Consider the following 6,572-nt stretch of genomic DNA (forward strand, 5'->3'; position numbering starts at 1 on the left):
TCAAGATTTACTTGCATGTCTTCCTGAATCCAAGTATCTCATCCCTGGACTGAGGATATACAGTCACATACTCTGTTAAAAAATTACCCAACTTTTTGTTTTGTTTGCATTTTTTTTTGTTGTTTGTTTGTTTCACTTTCAGGTATACAAAGCAATGTAATAGACATTTACACCCCTCACAAAGTGAATTAACCCCCTCCCCCAATCTACTACCCCTCTGACATCGTACATAGCTGTTACAATTCCACTGACTCTATTCCCTATGCTGTACTCCACATCCCATGAATATATGTGTGTGTGTGTGTGTGTGTGTGTGTGTATGTGTGTATATATATATATTAAATTATAGTTGACATTCATTATTATTGAGCTTCAGCTTCAGGTGTACCCTGCAGTGGTCAGACATCTACACCGTCCATGAAGTGGTCTCCCTCATACGAAGAGCCCATCTGACACCTTTCAAAATCTTTACAACATTATTGATTATATTCCCCAAACTGTCTTGATTTTATCTTTTTGGTGTGATTATATTATACTTTTGAAATACAGTTTGAGTTCCTTTGCTTGATTTTTAATTCTTTCAGTTTTTTTCTCATTGTTGACATATTTTAAATTTTGAATATGTAAAACATTAACATGATTCCAAGAATCAATGCTACTTAAAAGATACACTCAAAAAGCAGGACTTGCTCTCTTTTCCCTTCTCCCCTACATACCTTGTCAGTTATAAATGTATAGTTTTCCAGGTTATCCTTCTTGTGTTTTTTCTTGTTAGAGCAGATACATCAGTTACATCTATGCTTTCTTATTTACTTTTCTTTCCATATGCACATAATAAAATTATAAATATATATGACTATATATGGATATATAACTATACATATAAAGATATATACATTATTTTATCTTTGCTCCTATTTTTTAATTTAACAATATATTCTTAGGGGAAAAAGTGATTAATTTTTTCAAGATCTGCTACGCGGAAAGTGTAAACAATAGTATAGAACAGTATGCACAAAGGAGAGTCGGTGCACAGAGGACAAGCATTGTATTCTCACATTGAAGATGATGAGGTTCCTCTATTATTCCATCAGGCACATCGTGTGCCAGGCCACTTTGAATGACATGTCTCCCTCAACTTCCCACTGATGAAACTAAAAATCCATTTTCAATTTTTCCTCCTATTATCTGAAGAAAGAATGTCTTTTCTTCTCTCATAGGCTAATCTTTGACTTTTTTTTTTTTAAGACTTTGTTTCTTCCATTTCATTCTGGTGTTCTTGTTTTATCAATATAGTTTTTCCATTGGATTATTTGCCTTATAATAGAAGTGTTCCCCACCACATAGCATATCTTAACGACCTCCATTATTCTATAGCTCTTTCTGGACATCTCAGCATTTCACTCTCACACTTCATTGTAAAATGTTCCAGACAAAGGGTTTATCGTTCACTGATACTTTCTTATCTTCTAATTACTGTGTAATACATTTCAGTGTTAATTCTTCCCCACCACCCCTATCAAATGTCCGTTTCTGTGGTCATTGATGATGATAATGATGACTGTTATATCCTTACTACTCAAAGTGTGGTCAAAAAACCCCAGAATAATCAGCATTATGTAGGAGTTTATTAGAAATGTAGCACAGATACAACTGGGAGGGAAATAGAGCCCTCTTCTTGATGAAAGAACTGCCAATGCATTTGGCAGTCTTTTATCTGCCAGTGTGTAAGTTACAAGGAAAAGGATTAAGAAAACAGGACACATTTCTTTTATTTAAATTTGTTCCCAAATTTGAACTCATCCACTTAAATGCTTACATACTAAGTCATATTGCCACATCTGAGGTTTGGAAATGTTTTTTTTTTTTTTTTTTTTTCCTTTCAGGTTGCCACATGCATAGCTAAAAATTGGGGTTCTATTAATTTAGAAAATAAAAGAGAAAATTGGAAACAACTAGCAATCTCAAAAATCATAAAGTATCCTAAATGGAAAGCTTTAATCTTCTTCCTCAAACAATTAACAACAAGAAATTTTTCTATCCCAATCTTTCCCCTCAGAATTTTATATTTTTACTCAAGCCTGTTATTTATCCTTGACTATTTCCTTTTTCTCACTACTCCCAATTTATCAGAACGCCCTACTCATAGGTTATACATTTGTAAATCTGTAGCATTCCATCTGCCCAGTTGCTTTCTTACCCCAAGTCATTATCTTCTCTTTTTGATTCTCTGTAATTCCCTACCTACTCTTATCACCTACACATTTGTTCACCTACCATCTATTCTCCATAGAGATATCAGAGTGATCTTTTAAATATAGAAAGCACATTATATCATTCTTTATTTTAAAAGTTCCATTACAGGCAGAATAGAATTCAAAAATCTCTGATTTGAGTTTTCTGATCTACTTCCTCTCCTGCCCCATCTTGTTTCCTTGTCCTTCTTATTGACTAGACTCAGCCTCTCAGGCGTTTTAATGTTGTTCTGTTCCTCAAAGATACAGGACACTATTCTTTCAGCTTATTATTTTTTCTGCTCAATATAGTGATCTTTGTTTTTTCCCTTTTTTCTTTTTGGCACACTGCATGGTGGAGTCATTCTCATCTTATTGGTATGACATCTCAAAAGACCTAAAATCACCTTCTCAGGAAAGGCTTTCTGGACCAACATCTCTAGAATGGTTCACTCTAGAATTACTCTATATCACATCAGCCTTTTTATGTCCTTTGGACATTTATCTGGTCTACAACTATGTATTAGTTTACTTGTTTATATTCATCTCATACTATCTATAAGGCAGAGTCATTATCTATCTTGCTTACAACTTCATCTCCAGCACGTAGCACAGTGCCTGATATACAGACTCAATAAATATTTGCTGAGTGAATGGATAATTGAATTGATGCACCTTTAAAAGAACTCCAAGTAAGAAGAACTATTGTGTGTGTGTCAGTCAAAACTCCAGCTACAGCAGCTGGACATATGTAAGGTAAGGAAGAAAGGCCTCAGTTGTTCAAAACCACATTCTTTAATCAATAAACTCAAGATTGTCAAACACGGTATTATCATTATTATTATTATTATTATTATTATTTTAACATGGAAACTGCAGACATTTCTCAAAATTTCTGCCAGCTGATAGTATCTCTTGATTTTTATCTTTAATCCCTGCTGCAATACCTATCTTTTTTCCCTAGAATTGTAACCTCCTTCTCCTCATCTCCATCATCATCCTCATCGTAATCCACACCCTCATGTACTTTTTTCTGTCATTTCATGGATTTCTATCACTCTAAGCAAAATGTAATATTTTGTTTCAAACTTTAGTTGCACAGCTTTGGGAAAACTTTTTAAGAAAGACTGGAAGATCTTGAGGCGTTCAGGTCCTGAAACGCATATCTAGAACTCAGAGTCTTCACTGTCTTGGTTATAAAAATGACCACATTTGCCACAGAAAATTTCTGAAGTTCAATTTTGACAATATGTGGATACAGAGCTAAGGAATATTTTTTTGTTAAAATTTCTAATCCTACTTGAGCTCTCTAGTGAGCCCCCTTTTCTGAATGCAAAATTTTTATATGAGCAGACAATGCAGTAAATCATTGCTTTTAAGATATTTGTTATAATGGTTGTATATCTAGGAACTATTCTGTAACCCTGGTAAATAAATGATTCTTGTGGCTACAATCTGACTTATATTCTCTGTAAGTAGTATAACAAGACCCTCAGGAAACACATTTTTACTCTAACATCAACCATGTATATATTTTAAAAGACAATGATAACATGTGTCTTGCCAGCATTGCAATCTGAAACTTATATAACAAATCTTATCCATATTCTGTTGCTAAATTACCTTACTAATTGCACCATTCTCTTCTTCATAAATATCCTAACTTTTTATTGATTTAAATATAATCTCAGAAATCAAGAAAGAAAAAAATTTAGTCCTTCTTGGTATTGAGTATAAAATAGATTTTTAAAATTTTCACTGTGAGTGCTATAAATCATTTAATAATATTTTTAGCTTATTCCATTCTAAATAGCCTGTATTTTCTCTTCAATTCTTAAATGAAAAAATTTTAAACATATAATTTATATGTTATGTGCAAAATAACATATAAACATTATGTATTTATGTATATGTTATGTGTTATGGCAGATTTCTGATAATTCTATTTCTTTCCAATTGAAGTTAAAATTCGGATTAAAATTGAAAAGACATTTTTTATCTTATGGAATGTGATTTCATATATTTGTCATCACATATTCAAAATTACCAACAGACAAGTGTGGTGCAGAGAAATTTTAAACTCATATTGCTATGAAACTGGTTTCTATTAATTAAATCCTGTTTTCATTGTTATTTCAATTGGCATAATGAAGTGGACAATGTACCATCAAATTTGTTATATAGCTAGAAACCTAGAAATATCTGTATCAAGACCAGTCTTTATTCATTATTTATCCTATCTAATTATTTTGGAATATTTATGGACCACTTTGCACTTACTTCACTCTTCTAAGTGCTGTGCAATAGTGAAAGTTTTCTTGGCCTTCAGGATACTTAACTGGGGATTGACAGATTATGTAGAGAGAAACAGCAAATGAACAAGATAATTTTAGATATTAAAAAAGTGTTATGAAAAAAATAAAACAGGTGATGTGAAAGAAAGTCAATACGTGAGTTATGTTAGATTGCATAACCAAGAAAGACATAAATAAGGGGATAGCATTTGGGCTGATTAATGAGAAAAAGCCAATTAGAGCCAGAGCAAAAGTATTTCAAGTAAAATAAAGAACAAGTATACAAGTTCTTAACTAGAAAGTGACTTGTTTGATAAAGGGAAAGAGAGTCAGTGTGGCTAACGCTTAGGAGTTGTATTAAAGTTGGAGAGGTAGGTAGGGGCCAAATCATATAGGTCTGTAGAAGCCATGATGGGGATTTAGACTTTATTTTACCAGGAATGAGAAGCCTTTATAGAGACATGATATTCCATTGTCACAGCTTCGACCACATTTCTTTCTCCGAATACGTTGGTAATACAGTGTCCCACGACTTATCGCTGCCTCCCTATTGATTACTCTCTTTCAAATTGAAACTGGATATAAGTCCAGATAGTCTCTGCCACCCCGAAAACACACACACACACACACACACACACACACACAAATATACTCCTGTGGAATTCTTTATCCTTCTTTAGTTCTTATTATATAAATATCTAAGACCTGGTCCTAAAGAACTCCAGATCCAGCCACTTCCTCATGTTTGAAGTTAGTCCTAGACACGTAATCAGTCAGGACTGATCACAAATCAAATTTCAGAAGTGTGTCTTTTTTTCATGCCACCCCCTTGGTTTAAAGATAGAACAACAAAAGTATAACTAAGACATATAAAAGTAAACTGAAAATACTCCTAGTAATCTATGAAAATATTCTTATTTTTAAGAACTTCAAAGATGAAATACTTCAGAGATGATTTTTACTTGAAATATCAGAAGTAAAAATAAGTTCTTCACTCTCACTCCCTACATGTGAACTCTTCTCCCAAGGAGACAATTATCAGTTCCCACATTATTGTAGACCTCATTCTATGCATTCATAAGACTACTTGCTTATAAAGAAATATGTTCTACATGTAAATTCCCTGTATATATTAACAGCTTGCTTAAATATGAAATGTATCTTAATGATTGTTTGAAACTTTTATAAATATACGTAGATATGTTTTTTGAAATGACAGTATAGTATCAATTACATAAATTCACCTTTATTTATTTAACTTTTTAAATTAATGGGCATTTAGTTATGTCTTTGTTTGTTTTTCTAGTAAAAATAATGCATAGTGAACAAAAGCTAAAAGACACGTGACAGATTGGTAGAAAATGTTTGCAATATATAAAGTTACCACGAAGATACATAAACAATATTGATAAGCAACTAGGAAAAATACATAACAGAAAATGTGCAAGTAATACAAATAAGCAATTTACATATTCAAAATATATATAAAGGGGTAAGGTAATGTGGGGACAGAGCCAGGAGAGCAGTTTCCAGGCTCTCGGCCTCACATAGAAAGGTGCTGACTCGGGTAGTGGATGGCCGTCGGCTGTGGCTAGTTGGCTGTCAGCTGTAGCCGGGTAGCCAATTGGCTACTGATATAACTGCCGCGGCTGCACTGGGGAGTGGGAGTCGGTTGGTTGGCAGAAAAGCGGACAGCAGGTCGCATGTCGTGTGAATCCAGCTTCCAGTGAGACTATAGTGGTATGACTCCCCTACCTATGGCTCCGTGGGTGTTCCTTTTTGGCCTAGCCACATCCTGCGTTCTTGTGTGGGGAGCGGGAGCAGAGACCCCACAGACCGCCCCACACGACAGGTAATATACAAGCTACTCATGAAAAAGGATGCACTCTTTCCCCCTGTGACCACAGGGAGGGACGGACCTTGGGGATATCATGATAAGTGAAATATGTCAGACAAATACAAGTACCATATGATCTCACTTATATGTGAAATTAAATTTTAAAAAATATAAAATAAGCTCATAGATACAAAGAACAGAATCGTG

This window comes from Rhinolophus ferrumequinum, chromosome 2, assembly GCF_004115265.2.
Source record: "Rhinolophus ferrumequinum isolate MPI-CBG mRhiFer1 chromosome 2, mRhiFer1_v1.p, whole genome shotgun sequence".
Taxonomy (NCBI): domain Eukaryota; kingdom Metazoa; phylum Chordata; class Mammalia; order Chiroptera; family Rhinolophidae; genus Rhinolophus; species Rhinolophus ferrumequinum.